The sequence below is a fragment of the Chrysochloris asiatica genome, unplaced genomic scaffold (assembly GCF_000296735.1).
Source record: "Chrysochloris asiatica unplaced genomic scaffold, ChrAsi1.0 scaffold00019, whole genome shotgun sequence".
Lineage (NCBI taxonomy): Eukaryota > Metazoa > Chordata > Mammalia > Afrosoricida > Chrysochloridae > Chrysochloris > Chrysochloris asiatica.
The window spans coordinates 10,139,273-10,157,654 of NW_006408537.1; positions in this window are offsets into that span (position 1 = coordinate 10,139,273).

Genomic DNA, 18,382 nt, shown 5'->3' on the forward strand with positions numbered 1-18,382 from the left:
TGCTCCTTGGAGGCCAAGATGGCCAAACTTTGTCTCTCATACTCTGGACATATTGTCAGAAGGGACCAGTCACTGGAGAATGATAACATGTTTGGTAAGGTGGAGGGTCAGAGAAAAAGAGGAAGACCCCCCAATGAGATGAATTAGCCAAGTGAATGCATCGACGGACTCAAGCGTGGTAACAATAGTGAGGTTGGCCAAGGATCAGGCAGTATTTCGTTCTGCTGTGCATAAGGTCACTATAGGTTGGTACTGACTCGATGACACATAACAACAACAGCATTATTTTAAAAAGAGAGAAGGGGAGAACAAAAGAATGTATGAGTTTATTGGGACATCATAATCATGCATCAGCTGTATCTAAAAAGCCATTATGCATCCTGGTTAGTTGAGGATTAGAACGTTATCCTTTGCTGCAACTGAGTGCTAGATGCAGCATTTGTCATGGTAAAGTGCACCTATCAGAAAATGTGGGGAAATTATTATACATGGTGAGAGTTGATTTTGTTTAAGTCTTGGACATAATGAATTTTCATTCAAAGTAAACTATCCAAAAGGACAGATTGGTGTTGTTGTTAAGTGCCATCAAGTTGGTTCTAACACATAGTGACCCTGTATAAGGTTTCCTAGGAGTTTGAACCGTCGACCTTGCAGTTTAAAGTGACCTTGCAGAACAGCACATTAACCCACAGTGCCAAACCACAACTCCCAAGAGGACAGATATTATGATCTACAAGTAATGGCAGCACAGCTGGGTCAGATGTGACCACAGAGTAAATCATCAGATACCATTGGCTACATATAGAGATAATTTTTCTTACTGAATGGTCACACTTTACATATATTAATGGATTTATCTCACATAGTTTCCTCAGAAACCCTATACATGGTCACTATGGGTCTGAACCGACTCAATGACACTTAACAACAACAAAGTTTAAGTTGAGAGAATGCCCTTAATGAGATAAAACAAGCACAACCAAAAAATTATTCTTCCTTAGTATGCTAATTGATAAGGTATATTTTTATGGAAATTATTTTAACTAGAGAGTTTATACGAACATTTGATAGCCCACATTCATTACCATCCCAAATAAGGATAAAATATGTCACTCCAGTAAGGAATGTGCATGTTGTTGTTAAGTGCTGTCAAGTGGGTTCCAACTCATAGTGACCCTGTACAGGGTTTCTGAGGAGCAGATTATGGATTTGAAACACTGACCTTGTGGTTAGCAGTCCAGGGCCTATCCTACAGCGCCAAACCAGGAGCATGTGTGACTTCACATCTCATTTAAATAGCTAAGGTCATTTTCATTACAAACTTGGATTTTTCTTGAGACTGATCTCGTACATCATTCCTGTTATGCAATAGCTGCTTATTTCAAGACTGATTTTTATGCTTGCTTACTTTCATACATGGCATCCTTAGCAAACCTATTTAGATTTTTGGAAGTTCTGACAAAAATAGGCTCAGAGATCCAGCTATTAAGACAACCTCAAATAGGATCTGCAGAGGTCAGTGGGAGGTAAGGTTTGAAAAGAAGATGAAGCCCTGCCTGCTCTCCTGGGAGCCTCGGATTTTGAACAGAGCAGGGTTAAGTATCCTTGGGAGGATGGAAGCTAGTACTCTACAGGGAGTGATAGCATGGCTCAGCTCCTCTGTTACCCTGAAATGAATGTAAGAGCTGTTGTGGTTTTATGTTGCAGATTTTGTTTCAGACATTTTGGGGACAGAGAAAGGTGAGGATTGCTCTGAGCTTTGCATAGTTAAAAGCATGAACTCTGTGTTAGTATCTCCTTACATTTAAAAAGGGGATTTTTTTTCAAAGTTTTGTCTGAGCAAAGGGTGGACAGTCATCAATCTTCCCAAATGCTAATAACATATGGTGACAGTATATTTATTGCAGACTTATACTTAAATATACACGTGTTTTGTGTTCTACAAATTATATATTATATAAAGTGCCATTGAGTACAGGGTTACCAAGACTGTGAATCTTTTGCAGGAGCAGAAAGCCTCATCTCTCTTCCTCAGAGTGGCTGGTGGGTTCAAACCACTAACCTTTTGGTTTGTAGTCCAATGTTTAGTCTACAGAGCCACCATGCTCCTTTAATATATGAATATATGTGACATATGACTTTAAAAAAATTCTCACCTCGACTTATAACATATAAGAAGTGTGCCAAGTATATTAGGATGAGTATATCCACTGTACTCTTGATATTTGAATTGTGGTGTTGTTAAAAAAGAATGGATGTCTTGGTGGAAGTTCAGCAAGTGTTGGGAAACTTAAACCTGAATCTGGGATGAAGTGTTCCCTGGGCATGGAGATTAAAGTATATAGATAACAGAGACCAAAAAACCCCAAAGGGTATAAAAACCCTAATGTAGTTAACTAACATTCCTTATAAAAGATTTTTAAAAAATAGGACGTCTTTGTCGTTTTAAATGCCTGTGTCAGTTCTGATTCGTAGGGACCCTGTATAAGTTTCCAAGAAACTAGTAGGTTTGCACTGCTGACCCAGTTCTTATCCTTTAAAACAGAAAATTTTAATTGACTCAAAAACATTTTTAAGAATATGTAGCAATTACTCCTATATTTCTTTCCCCATCTTTCTCTTACCCTCTTTTACTCACTGTGTTTATTTACCCCTTCTAACAACCAATGTTTTAAGTTTCTTATATAATCCTGCAGTGGCAGATTGTGTTTTCAAAGATGGCCAAAATACTATCTTCCAACCAACTGCTCTTTTGCAACGTGACCTTGACACTCCCCCAGCCAAGTGGGAGGATCTGGGTTATAAGCTAGTGTTGTAATAAGCTCTGTAAATACCTACCCATTGCTGTGCATTCCACCTACAGGACAGACTAGGGTTTCCAAGGCTATAAATCTACATGGAAACAGACTGCCACATCTTTCTCCCATGGAGCAGCTGGTAGGTTTGAGCCACCAGCCATCTGGTTAGCAGTGGAATGCTTTAACCACTGAACCACCAGGACTTCCTACAAGAGATATAATAGTTTATTATTATTGTTGTTGTTGTATCCTTCAAGTTGCTTAGACTTATAGTGACCCTGCAAAGGATTTCTGAGGCTGTGAATCTTTATGAGAACAGAAAGCCTCATCTTTCTTCATTGAAGAGGCTGGTGGATTCCAGTTGCTGAATTTTTGGTTAGTAACCCAATGCAGAAGCCACTTTGCCACCAGAGGTCCTCTATTATTAGTAGTACTTCAAATATTTTTATTTCTATTCTAGTTTTGTATTCTTCCTTTCATTTTATATATATTTTGTCACGTATACAGTTTTCATTGTTACTCAAATATATTTCTCAGCCCCCTTTATTTATTATTTATTTTATTTTTTATGGCTCAGGGTAATTGTTTAATCATACAAAATAAAAGGCACTGGAACCCTACTTCACACCACACATAAAACCCAATGGAGGTATTGCATACAACTGATGTATCTACAAAGCTTTAATAAAACAATATAGGATAACTTCATGTTCTTATAGGCTAGATTAAAGGTACAGAAGGAACCATCAGAAAGGAAAAGATGAATACTCTCAGTAACATTAAAATTAGTAATTGTGAATTGTTGTTGTTTAAAAGGCTGCATATAGAGGGTGAAAAGATAAGTCAAAGGATGAGAGAATCATTTGGAATATAAGTAATATAAATAATAGATGCACACAAACATACACAGGTAAGTAAAAAAATATTGCTACAAAATCACAAAAGTCTGCATTAAATAAAAATATGAATATGGGTATAAAATAGGAATATGGATATAAGTCAATCACATAGAACAAATATAGTATTCAGTCACTGTTTTTAACAGTCAAGGTAATGTTATCCCATTAAAAGAAACATTTTTTGAAGGTTGTTGTTAGGTGCTGTTGAGTTGGTTCTGACCCATAGCTATCCAGTATAGGATTTTGATTGTTACCAGAAGTAAAAGGGAAAGATGAAAATGGATTTCAGAAGAGACAATGAAACTTGCTCTCCAGTGTAGAGATGCTAAAGCAAATGGAAGAAATGAGGGCATCCAAGAACTGAACAGAAAATTTCAAAGGTCAGCTCGAGAAGACAAAGTCAAATGTTAAAACAAAATCTGCAAAGATCTGGAATCAGAAATCCAAAAAGGAAGAACACACTCAGCATTTCTCCAGCTGGGGGAACTGAAGGAAACCCTATACAGGGTCACTATGAGTTGGAACCAACTCGATAGCAATTAACAACAACAACATATGCGAATGACACAACCTTGCTTGCTGGAAGTGAAGAGAACTTTACACATTTACTTATGGAGATTAAAGACCACAGCCTTCGGTATAGATTGCATGTATACAATGTAAAGAAAACAAAAATCCTCACAACTGAACCAATAAATAACCTCACCATAAATGGAGACAAGATTGAAGTTGGCAAAGATATAAAATTAACGGTCATGGAAACAGTATGAAAAAAATAAAAAGATATATTGCATTGGGCAAATCTGCTGCAAAAGACCGCTTTAAAATGTTAAAGAGCAAAGATGTCTCTTTGAGGATTAAGGTGAGCCTGACCCAATGTTCAATTGCCTCATATGCATGTGAAAGTTGGAATGAATAAGGAAGATCATAGAAGAATCAATGCATTTGAACTATGGCATTGGCAAAGAGTATTAGAAGTACCATGGACTGCCAGAAGAACATATAAATCTGTCTTGGAAGAAATACAGCCAGAATGCTTCTTAGAACCAAGGATAGTCAGACTTCATCTCTTGTACTTTGGACATGTTGTTAGGAAGTACCCTGGAGAAGGACATCATGCATGGTAAAGTTAAAAAGTCAGTGAAAAAGAGGAAGACCCTCAATGTGATGGATAAACACAGTAGGCTCAAACATAAAAACAATCTTGAGGCTGGTACAGGTGGTTTGGTCCATTGCTCATAGGGTTGCTATGAGTCAGAACTGATTGGATGGTACTTAACAACAAATTTGTTATGACCAAAACTAAATTGATATATCTTCTAGTTATTCATGCTTATATTAAATTGTATCTTAAATATTTTGGTGTAAGTTAGGGTTATTAGTAATCATTATTTGATTAATCAGATAATTCATTAAAAGAAAAAAAAAGAAAAGCAATTGCCTTTGTATAGAAGAGAGGATTAGAGTTCTGATTCTCCTTCTTTCTAACTTGTACTGTAATAACTTGATACTCACTGCTGTAGAGTTGCTTCTGACTCATAGTGACCCTATAGGATGAAGTATAGCTGCCTTAATGGATTTCCAAGGCTACAAACCTTTATAGAAGCAAACTGCTACATCTTTCTCATGCAGAGCGGCTAATGGATTCAAAGCAGCTGAGTGCTTTAATTACTGCACCACACCAGGGATCCTAATATCTTGATAATTACTTTGTATTATCTAGAAATACACATGAGGTCATCTTCAGTAGGAATCTACTTGATGGCAGTTTACAACAATAGATCCACATAACAACCTGCTTGTTTATCCACATACAATAATAAAAATAAAATGCCATTTTATATGAGGATGGTGTTGGTGGTGGTGACATAATTTTTTTTTTTTTTTTTTGCAATTGAACTATTTATTGAAGGAAATGAATAAAATATACTTTTATACTTGCATATTTGTTCAGCAAATTATTTTCTAATCTAGAGTGGTGGTGTGCTGCAGAGTTGGTTCCAACTCACAGAGACTCTGCATAGAGTTCCTGAGGCTATAACTCTTTATGGGAGCAGAAAGCTTCATCTTTCTCCTCTGGAGTGACTGGTAGTTTCGAATTACTGATCTTGAGGCTAGTAGTCTGACTTGTAACCACTATGCTACTAGAATAGTAACATTTAAAAAGCTTAATATACTATAAGAATAACATAATAAGCAAGCATTTATTGAACACTTTGCATGCACCAGGAACTTTTCTCAGAGCCTGACAAGTTTTATGCCATTTAGTCTCATGATAACCCTTTGAGATAGATGACATTATTTCCTTTTTTAGAATGAGGAAGCACAGGAAGTGATATTAAATAACTCCCAATTGTCACATAGTAAGTGGCAGTGTTGGAAGACACCAGGTAACAAAGATACATAATATGACAGAATGTTAAAGATTTGCTAATAGGTTAATAGAAGATTAATTTATTTCAAGTAAAAATCTGTAATAACATCATTAAAAATTATTCATCTAGACCATGCTTTTCCTCATTAGTAACAGTTATACTATCATTTTATTACAGGATCAATGAAGACAATGTGACCCTTCAGCTTCTTCCTCATCATCAAAAAACTAGGATTCTGGCCTGCTTTGAATTTATATTTTAGGTCCATTGTCATTGTCAAGTGCCGTCGAGTCGGTTCCGACCCATAGCGACCCTGTACAGGGTTTCCGAGGCTGTAAATCTTTACAGGAGCAGAAAGCCTCATCTTTCTCCTGTGGAACAGCTGGTAGTTTCGAACTGCTGACCTTGAGGTTCGCAGCCCAATTCGTAACCACTACGCTACCAGAGCTCCTTTTAGGTCCATAGAACCTATGTTAAATTTTGTTTCTTTTTTTGTACATAACTTCCTTTGATGCTGTTTTCATAGTTTTACACAGGCAACACATCTGCTATTGGTTTCTTCATGGGAAATCTTTGCAGAAAATTAGAAACACTGTTCAAAATACTGATGTTGGTGTTTTTAGGTGCCCTGGAGTCAGTTCTGATTTACAGCAACTGTATTCACAACAAAATGGAGCACTGCTTAGTTTTATGCCATCCTCACAATAATACCAAGGCTGGCAATAATAATTTCCAGTACATATAGCTCAAAAAACAAAGCCAGTTTGAAAATTTAAAAGATATATATTCTTCCACATTTGTTACTTATTTATTCCTTCATAATCTTTCCTTATTTAGCCTTGCAGTTGCAGTAGTAACCTTTGATAAACTGCTGGTATGTGCTGTCAAAACACACTGGGGATTTTTAGACATAACACCATTCACATTTAGTGAGCTAGGAGGTATTTAAAATAATTTCTACTACAAGATTATTTTCCAGTTCTTCTAGGTGTATCTTGATAAAATTCTAAAGAAGAAATCAAAGCCTCTATTAATAGCTGGTAGAGTTCCTATTGCTATACTTTGACAGTTTAGTGACATTGTCAAAGGGACTTTGGCTGCTTAAAGATATAAGATAAACTGAAATATCTTGAGAAATCACTTTATTGTTTCGATGTATGTTGGTAATAAGATTACCAAACTTGAGCTTTCATTCTTGCTATTCTTGGTATCATAACTATATTTAACTCTGAATCTGCTGAAATGTTTCTTTGTTCACATTCAACTTTGGAAGTATTTTCATGTATTGTTTCTACTTTTCTAGAGGATGGTGCTTGAGAAGAACCTGCAGAATCAGCAGGCTCACGAGACAGCTTTTTCCCTGTTAGTCCTGATGATGATGGTGATAATCATACTTTTATATTTGCATATTTGTTATCCGATTAGATTATCTAGGACAAACAGGCTTGTTTTCCTTTCTTTCAATTTATATTTTGATTATTTTTGTTCCAAGGTAAAATGGCATTACCATTAGTGTATAAATAATTCTACTGTCATCATAATTCACAGTAAAACGTACCCACAATGTTGTCATAAAATTTCCAGATTGGTAATTCTATGTTTTGTGATTTCTGTTCTTTAGAATCCTGATGAATTTGAATTATTAATAATGTTTGTATATTCATTGAAGGTTAAGCTTTATTGTAACTTCTTCGCAAATCATTAGGAAAATTAATACCACACTTTGGTATTTGATCTGAATTTCGTTTCCACATCTTAGGCAGTATTCATGCTGTTCAGAAACCTCCAAATGAGGAAGGTAAACTTTTGTATTGAAAAGGAGATAGAAGGAAAGTAGACTGATATTTACTAAAGTAACATTTCTGTTGTACCTTCCTCTTAATTTCAGGCTCTGATTGTGATTCAGACCCCCAACCCCCATTTTTTTTACACATTTTGGCACTTGGATTGCTCTTACAGGATTCATTCCAATTGTTTGAACACGAGGTGGATATATATATATATTTTTGGACTGTTGCTTTTACTTCCGATACTTGTGCATTAGCATGATTTGTCTACCATGAGCTGCAGCTCAAGAAAGTTATGATGTATTTTGTATATTTCACTCAATTGCTTGTGGTTCAACATGGTAAGTCCAATTACACGCTCCTTCAGAGTTTGAAAACTTTCAGCTTTTTTGGTCTTACACGTCTTCACCATGATAATTGCTAGATTTAACTTCCAGAGAAGTGACCTCCCAACAGCATTGCCCAGTCACCAGTGCCATCTTCCTCCTTTCACATGGCCTCTGCTTCCTCCTTTCACAGGGCCCACACTGTCTCACCGCTCTCAGGACCACACAGAGACAGTGACTGCAGCGCAGGCTTTGAATGCAACCATCAAGGCAAGCGGAGCTACTTCATCCATGTGGGCAGGTCCAGGTCACCAGGCCTGTATACCATTGGCTGATTGCAAGGCCTGCGCCCTGTGTGTCTCTGAGGAAACGGGAGCAGCAGCCTAGCGGCTCATCTTCTTCACCACTCTCTAAACACCACTCTCGCGGCCTGCCTGAGTAAAAGTAACTAACTGCATTAGGAAGGGAAGTTGGAAAACAAGCATACCATATCTGGGGCCTGCCACGTCTCCGGTTAGTTACTCCCAGGTTCTTCATTCTTCAGCATTCATTCACTAAGGTAAGACTGCCTGACCGCCTCGTCCAGGCAGGAATGCATCAGTTAAGGCCTTTGCTCAAGTGTACAGGGTTATGTCTTCTCTGCTACAGAATGCTAGGATTTTCAGTAAGTGATATCTCTAGCAAGGCAGCCCATGCTGTGGAAAAAGTCATGTCTGATTATAAGGAAGAGGGAAATACCCAATAATAAAGAGATCCCTAAGTACTGGCCTCAGGGATCATAGGTATAGTGTTCTTCCCCGTCTCATGCACATGCATACACAAGTAATCCATCACAGAATACTTCCTTGCAGAGCGTGGACATAATTTGGAATGTTTTTTCAGATGACTATCATTGGATATTGATGCTCCACACAAAGTCTGCCCACCATCTATGACATAGATGAATCCTTCCTTATTTTTAAAATAGAAAACTTGTATATGTGTATCAGCTTTAACATATTTCAATGTAATTTCAAACTAAAATCCAATAGAGATGGGTAACAAATGCAGAGGGAATAGAAATATGAGTGGTAGGTTAAAGCAAGCATGGCTTTTGGTATAAGTGGACTTTTCATCAGGCCCTTCAGAATGCAGAAACTATGGTTCAGTGGAGGAAAAAAGGGAGACAAGGAGGAGTCAAGTCAGGCTATTAGCAAAGAGTTAGCCAATAGGATTATTGTTGTTGTTAAGTGCCATTGAGTTGGTTCTGACTCAGTACTGCTAAAATATTAAAGAATGAAAATGTGCATGTCCCCGGCCTTCCATGAGCAACACCAATATACTCATTGTACTTATTATATTTCCTCTTAACCAAATCCTACTGTCAGAAAAGATCTGAAAAATACATTCACATTAAAGGACATGATCCCTGATTGGTGCTATAGGATAAGCACTGGACTGGTAAGCAGAAGGTCAACAGTTCAAACCCACCAGTTGCTCTTGGAAACCTTATTCAGAATTGCTATGAGTCAGAACCAACTCAACAGCACTTAACGACAACAGCAACAACTAAAGGACACACTATTGATGAGGCTCAATGAAAAATCATTCTCTGGGTTGTTTTGAATATTTGTTAGAAACAAAGCCTGAAGTTTAAGTTAATAAGGTAGAATTGCACAAACTAATGAATGCAGAAACAGGCCAAGGGCAGAAAACATTTTAGGAGAACAAAGGTCTTCCTCAAGTTGTTAAATCATAGCAGAGAGAAAGGCAAATTCTGAATAATGACACAAAGAGAAATACTTTTGATAAAGACAGTTTATTCTGCCTATAGTGTCCAATGCTTTAAAACCATAAAAAATACAGTATTGTGAACCAGAACCCACTCATTGGCTTTGAGTGGGTTCTGGTTCATAACGACCCTTTAGCACAGGGTTTTCAAAGCTGGAAATCTTTATGGAAGCTGACTACCACTTCTTTTTCCTATGGAGCGGCTGGTGGGCTTGAACTGTATTCAGGTTAAAGACAGGAGTACTGCCCCCAAATGAAAATCTAACTGTATGTGAGAGCAGATGCCAATGAGTAGAAATGAAAAACTCCACTTCTGCTTCACATCTCACTAAAATGTTATGTTACTAATTGGCCTGCTATTGTAATTTCGAGAATGTGGTAGAGTTGTGGGTCTCCTAATAATCTTGTAAGAACTGAGAGGTTGAATCTAAAACCCACTGACATTGTGTCAATTCCAACTCATAGCAACCCTATGTAGGAGAGAAGCATATTAACTGCCATGAAGAACAAATAGATCTATGTTGGAAGAAGTACAGTTCGAATGTTCCTTAGAAGCCATAAAGGTGAGACTTTTTCTCTCACAGGAGAGACCACTCACTGGAGCCTTCTCCATCATGCTTGAGAAAATGGAAGGTCAGCTAAAAAGAGGAAGACCGTGATGAGCTGGATTGGCACAGTGGCAGCAGCAATAGGCTCAAGCTAACAAAGATTGTAAGGATAGTGCATGACCAGGCAGTGTTTGGTTCTGTTGTTCATAGGGTCATTATGAGTCAGAAGTGACTCGATGGGACCTAACAAAACAAAAAATAACATCAGGTTGCTGAGACTGTAAATCTTTATGGGAGCAGACAGCCTCTTCTTTCTCCTACAGAGCATCTTGTGGTGAACTGCTGACCTTACATTTAGTAGTTCAGTGCTTATCCTATAGCACCAGTCTATTCCCTTCTCGTAGATCCTCAGATATGACTTCGCTGTGTCATTATGTTTGAAATCTTGCAGAGGCCAGCTGTTCTTAGTGACTTCAACCAGTTGTCTTTGAATTGATTTTGACTCAAGGTGACCCCATGTGTGTCAGAGGAGAACTGTATTCCACAGGGTTTTCAATGGTTATGACCTTTCTTTTGGCAGCCCATGGTACCAAAAGAAAGATCATAACCATATACCTTTGGCAGTACCATGGGCTTCCAAAAGAACCAATAGATGTGTGTTGGAAAAAGTGCAGCCACAGTGCTCCTTGGAGGCCAAGATGGCCAAACTTCGCCTCTCATACTTCGGACATATTGTCAGGAGGGACCAGTTACTGGAGAAGGATATCATGTTTGGTAAGGTGGAGGGTCAGACAAAAAGAGGAAGACCCCCAGCAAAATGGATTGCAAAATGGCAGCATCAATGGGCTCAAGTGTGGCAACAATTGTGAGGTTGGCCCAGAACCGGACAGTGTTTCTTTCTGTTGTGCGTAGGGTCACTATGAGTCAGCACCAACTCGATGGCACCTAACAACAACAACAACAACAATGACCTTTCTAAATAGTAGCTTGACCTTTCCAACCTTTTGGTTAGCAGACAAATTTTGCACCACCCAGGAACTCCTTAAAGACTTTCGACAAGTCATTTTTATCAATGACTTTTCTTCACCATCTTTAGTATAACATTATAGGTTTTATACATTTTTATATTGCGTTATTCATTATAATTATAATCTTAATAACTATCCTAGCAAGTATGTAAGCTCCAGGAGGTCAAAGACCTTTGTGTTTTTCACTGATCTATCCTAATCAACAACAACAAAATCCTAATTCCCTAGAACTGTGGTTAGCGCATAGTAAGTGTTCAACAAATACTTATTGACTGCAAATGGAATTGAATCCTTCCTAGATCTCATGCATAATAAATTCTGAATAACAGTCAGATGTTTGTTATTTTTTAATGTTTGTGATAGTGAATACCACACTTAATTCTCCCAACAATCAAGAAAGGTGAGTAATGTTATACTTCGTTTTATTGTTGAGAAAATGGGAAGCTGGCAAGTTAAGTAATTTGCTCAAGGTAGACACACTACTGGATCTGGCAGAACTGTGGTTGGAACCCTGCCACGCTTGTCCTCTAAGCTTATGCCCTTGTTCATGGTGCTCCTCTGCCTTTGCTAGAGAAGAATAAACAATCAAAGCCTCATGCCCTTTTATCATTGCCTGGCTGCCCCAGAGCTGCCGAATGTTATGATTTAAACAGAAGATGAGTGCCGTTGTCTATGAGCCACTCTCTCCTTGCTCAGTAGCAGACAGTCCTTTGAAGTGGAGAGAACAGATATTCAGGGACTAGAAAAAGGAAACTTCAGACTGCTTGAATTCCATATGAAAACTTGTCAGTTAGTGTTATTGATCCACCCCACATGTAGCAGCTGATAAAGAGTTTGTTTCAACTTGCTTTTCTCCTGACATCTGGAAGTTTTGCTACTTAAAGCCCCTGAATTGACAGACTGCTTAAACTCAGCCTCATCCTTCTGATGTGTTCCTTTAAGAATTTAAACCAATGCTCCCTTCTAATAATAATGGCTATTCTCAAGAAGTAAAAGTGAAAACATAATACAATAGCTTATCCCAAGAGGAAAAAATAAACAATTTTGATGAGAATCAGGAAAAAACAAAAAACAAAAATCACTGCTGACTTATAATTTAGAGTTTCTTGGAGCTAATAAGTCTTAGTGACTAATTATATCCAAGAAAAATACATGATATGTACAGATTTGAATGAAATTAGGCCAGATATTTAAAAAATATATGAGGCTACAGGCAAATGAGATTTTTAATAAAAATTGACAGCAGTGTCTGCCACAAATGCTAATCAGTGTGGAAGCATGATTGAAAATTTGTAGGTTAGTGAAAAGCTTTTTGAAAGCAGAAATTTTTAAAGGACAGTCTGCAAAACCAAATCTAATCTGTATTCTTTGAGTAGTATTCGATTTCCTGGTATCTGTGTTTCTCAATGTTATAGAGGCCTTTGGGGAAACTCAAGTGGATGGCTAAATGGCCGAAGAAAAGCAGAGTACTTAACAATTATCCAGGAAACAGAACCAAAATGGAGGAGATGTTTTCCAAAGCTCATTTCTTAGTCTCACTTTACTTAGATGATTTTCCATATGGAATTTCTGATGTGGTTCTACCAGGCCTTTATTCTGTTTGCTTAATGGGACCACCCACTCTCACATCGTGTGGTATGGATTGAATTTCACTCATCTCACAGAAGAGCCAATTTGTACAACCTAGATCCTCCTGGCTGCAGGGATTGATTTAGGAAAGGGTAGGTGGCAACTGAATCCAAGTAGAGAAGTTTGTTCAACCTGTAGGGGAAGAGAAGCACTTTTTTTCTGCTTTGTTTGCAAAGTAGGGGGTGTAGCTCGAGGTTGCTGGCAACCATTTTATACCCCTGTGGTTCTGTAGGATAAACATTAGACCACAAGGTTGGTTTGAATGGCAAGGTAGGCTGTTCAAGCTCACCAGAAATTCCTTGGAAACTCTGTATAGGTTCTCTATGAGTCAGAACCAACTCAAAGGAACTTAACAACATTTCACTGTTGTCACACTGTAAGATAAGCACTAGACTGTTAACAGCAAGGTTGGTGGTTCAAACCCACCAGCTGCTCCTTGGAAACCCTACATAGGGGTGCTATGAATCAGAACCAACTCAATGACACTTAACAACAACAACAAATTTACTGCTAAGGAGCCCTGATAGCACAGTGATTAAGCAGTTGACTGCTTACTGAAAGGGCTACAGTTCAAATTTACCCAGTGAGTTGGTGGGAGAAAGCCTTGGTAATTTACTTCTATAAAGATTATGGCTTTGGAAACTCCATGGGGCAGTTCTACTCTGTCATATAGTTTCCCTGTGGATTGAAATAGACTCGATGGCACCTAACAACAACAACAGCATTTGACTGCTACGTTTCCAATTAGATATATTCTTTTATCTGAATATCTGTGGGGTCAGTAAGTCTCATGTTTGGAGAAATGACAAATTGCCCTGGTAAAAGTATCCTGGATACAACTTTATTCTGTAAATGTTTTCACTGGTGTAAATTGAGGAGCACAGTGGCTTTGTAGGATTAAACACTGGACTGTGAACCACAAGGTCTGTGGTTTATCCCAGTAGTTGCTCTTGAGGAGAAAGATGAGACTTTCTGCTCCTGCAAACATTTATAGACTATACAGAGTCACTAAGAGTTAGAACTGACTCAGCTGCACTTAACAAGATATATAAATGGACTCCTGGTGTGGCAATGTACAATCAGCACTAGAATATGAACCACAAAGTCAGCAGTTCAAACCCATCATTTGCTCCTTGTGTTAGGCCCCCTAGTGGCCTAATCAAGTAGGAGACCCCAAAAAGATCATCAGGACTCGAGTTCAATGCAAAAGCAAGAGGTTTATTTACCAACGCGCTGGGGTCCACCTTCACAGACTCCTAAAACCAGGAGACAAAGGTGACATTTGCCAACGCGTTGGGGTCCACCCTCACATAGACTCTTGAAAACAGGAGTTGAGGGTGACCCTTGCTAATGTGCTGGGGTCCACTCTCACATAGACTCCTGAAAACAGGAGCTGAGGGCGACCCCGACTCACTATACACACAAGTTTTTATAGGGTTTCAGGGGGCATAATTGCACAGTGCCATAGATACAGTTTCTGATTGGTTGACATTTGGCAAAGTATGAGATGTTACAGTTTAATTGGTCTTGGCATGAAGCAACCTTTTTAATCTATAAGCATATGGGTTTTGTCAATTTCAAGTGTTTAGTGTTTAGGATATTCTCATTCGTCTGGTTCAGTCTGACCATTATGAGTTTCTCAAGGATTATTTTAATATTGAGGGCTAACTGATTGACCTTGTCTCTGGAGGGAACTAAAAACTGAGGCCTTCTATTCAAAATGCTTCTTGAAGCCTGACTAAAGTTTGGTCAAGTAGCTAGGCAAAATCAGTTACACACACACACACACACACACACACACACACACATATGTTCATTTGCTACTTTTAATTAAAATGTGATTTATTTTCTTCTCTTGGCTCAAGAAAACACATTACTGATGAAAATTTGATTTCATCATTGTCAGAATATTATTTGTGTTTGTACTTTAGTCTGAACAAAATATAGAATGACTTAGCTTCCTTAATATTTCGCATTCCTTATTTTAAAACACTGTTTATTAGGATTTATGCCTTTCATGCTTTAGTTTGTCCTTGAAAAATATTTAATTTGCAGCTTTTCACACATTTCACACATTTATCTTTTGATTTAAAAAGCCACACTTGTGGTATCAGTCTGGGTTCAATTGATTATGGGGGGAGGAATTTATTATAGATTTTAGCAGAAGGAATTTATTACAGGAATTGAACTATGGATTATGGTAAAGGAAATGTATTACAGTAGTTACAACTTACACAGTTGTGAGAGAAGCAAGCGAAAAGTAGGTCCAAAAGGAAATTTAAGAATCACAGAAAAACTCATCAGTTAATAAATAAAAGTCAAGGATGTCTAGCTGCCGATTGGGAACCATGAAGGAAAGATTCATGGAAAGTTGTAATTGGAAGTTACAACTTTAGGTACCTACTGCCTTTGTGCATCAACTACCAAGCAGTTGGGGTAAGCCTGGTGCTAATGTTGGAAAGAACTGAATGCAGCACATAAAAGAGTGAGAACAACCTGGAGCCAGCTGCCAGCTTTGCACCACCACTCTATCTTTGTTTCTGAGTCCTGGTGTGGCGCTGTAGGATAAGCACTGGCCTGCTAACCACAGAATTTCAGTTCAAACTCACCAACCACTCCTCAGAAACCCTATACAGGGTCACTATGAGTCGGAACTAACTCAATGGCACTTGACAACATCCTTGTTACTAACCACAATGTCCCTCAGAGAGGACTGACTTCATTTACTTTCTAAATCTCATGACAATTCTTTTGGTGACTAGCTGACTCTAACCTAGAAACATTAAGGGAATAGAATTATAGAAAGCATAGATTTGGCTTTATTGCCATATTTGCTATTAACATTTTATGATGAATTTAGATTTAAAGTAATTGGCATGTTGGGCAAAAAACTGATACAATGAGCAAATGTTGATATAGTTTACCAAGTCGATACCCCAGTATAAATATTTACTGGCATCTGGTGGGGCACTGTAGGATAAGCACTGGACTGGAAATTGCATGGTTGACAATTCAAACCCATTAGCCTCTATGATTCAGACCCAACTAGAGGGCACAGTACAACAAACAACAATAATTATATAGCAAAGCATAATAGTTAGGGTAAGGATTTAGAGTCAGATGGATCTAGGTTTGAATCTTAACTTTACCATTTCCTAGTTGGGAAAGCTATTTATTTTTTTAAAAAAACTTTATTAAGTCTTACTTACTCCATCTGTGAAAAGAAGATGCTAGTAATGTCTACCACATAGAATTAAGCAGATGTGTTAGATTCAACTAATGCATTAGATGGATTAGAGGATAAAACAAAACTCCTCACCACTGAACTAATAAATAATACCATGATAAATGGAGAAAAGATAGAAGTTGTCAAAGACTTCATTTTGCTTGGATCCACTTTCAACACTCACAAAAGCAGCAATCAAAAAAATCAGCTGCAAAAGACCTCTTTAAAGTGTTCAAGAACAAAGATGTTAGTTCAAGGACTAACATGTGCCTGGCCCAAGCCATAATATTTTCCATAGGTTCATATACATTTGATAGTTAGATAGTGAATATGGAAGAATTGATGTATTTAAGGTATGGTGTTGGAGAAGACTATTAAAAGTACCATGGACTGCTGGAAGAACAAATAATTCTGTGTTGGAAGAACTACAAACAAAATGCTCCTTACAAGCCAGCATGATGAGACTTTGTCTCTCATAATTAGAACACATTATCAGGAGGGACCAGTCCTTGATGAAGGACATCATGCTAGGTAAAGTGAAGGATTACTGAAAAAGAGTAAGACCCTCCCAATGGATGTATTGCCACAGTGGCAGTAACAATAGTCTCAAGCTTAACAAAGATTGTGTGGCTGGCATACGATCGGGCAGTATTTCATTCTAATGTGCTTAAAGTTTCTATGATTCAGAACCAACTTGACAGCACATAACAACAACAAAAACCATTAGATTTAACTTAGTGAAAGGTAAATTTCAAGCACGATATAATTTTTATTGTTCCCTCATTCATGTTGCCTTTTATTATCTACATAAATGGTTGTCAAATCTCATAGAAGAAATGGAGGAGAGGGTTTTAAATGACAATGGACAGTTTGATGTGTATTTATCTTCAAGGCAACAACACTTTCCAATACTCTTAATTTACTGATGATTATTATTGTCCAATTTTTATTTTATACATACAAAAATGTATACTTTGAGATTGATAATATGTTGGATCTCATGTTATTCAAGTAAGTTCAAGTAAGCCATTACTTTTTTTTTATTTATTTATTTTTAGGAGTAAGGGCTGGGCTAGAGCTAGGAGTAAGACTTGGTCTAGTTTTTCAGGTAAAAGTTAGGTTTTTATTTATTCTTAAAAACTACTAGATGGCCTCTTTGTTTGGAAGTTCTGTTAACTACATAAGTTAACTACGTATATAAAAAAAACAACAACACTATTTTTTCATTGTAACTGTATCTATAGTTCTCTATTTTCAATATTGTAGGTCTGTTTTACTTTGAATACTTCTATATCTGGCATGCATTGTGGGTGATTTTATCATGTATGTTAATCTCAGGTTGTTGCCTGCATTGGTGGCTCTCTGTCTAAAGATCTCCCTTTAATGTTTGTAAGGTTGGGCTGGTTTTTACAAATTCTTTTATTTCCTTTTTATCTGAAAATGACCTTAATTTCCCTGTCATATTTGATGGAAAATCTTGCTGGATATATGATTCTTGGTTGGCAAAACTTTTCCTTTCAGAGTTTTATATATGTCATTCCATGGTCTTCTTGCTTGCATGGTTTCTGCTGAGAAATCAAAGCTTATTCTTTATAAGTAACTTTTCATTTTTTTCTGATCTGCTCTCAGATGATTTTTATTATCTTTGATTTTAAAAACTTTGGTTATAATATGTCTTGGTGGTTTTCTTTTAAGGTCTTCCCTGTTTGGAGTTTCTTCAACTTCTCAAATGTCTGTCTTCTTGTCTTTCATAATGTTAGGGAAGTGTTCTTCCAGCAACTCTTGGACAGTATTTTCTATGTTGTTGTTGTAGTTGTTTGTCTCTTCTGGTTCTGGAATTCCTACCACCCACAAATTATTACTTTTGATGTTGTCAGGTTGTTGTCAGGTGCCATCGAGTCGGAACCGACTCATAGCAACCCCATGCACAGCAGAACGAAACAATGCTCGATCCTGGGCCAACCTCACCACCGCTGCCACCCCCGAGTCCATCAAT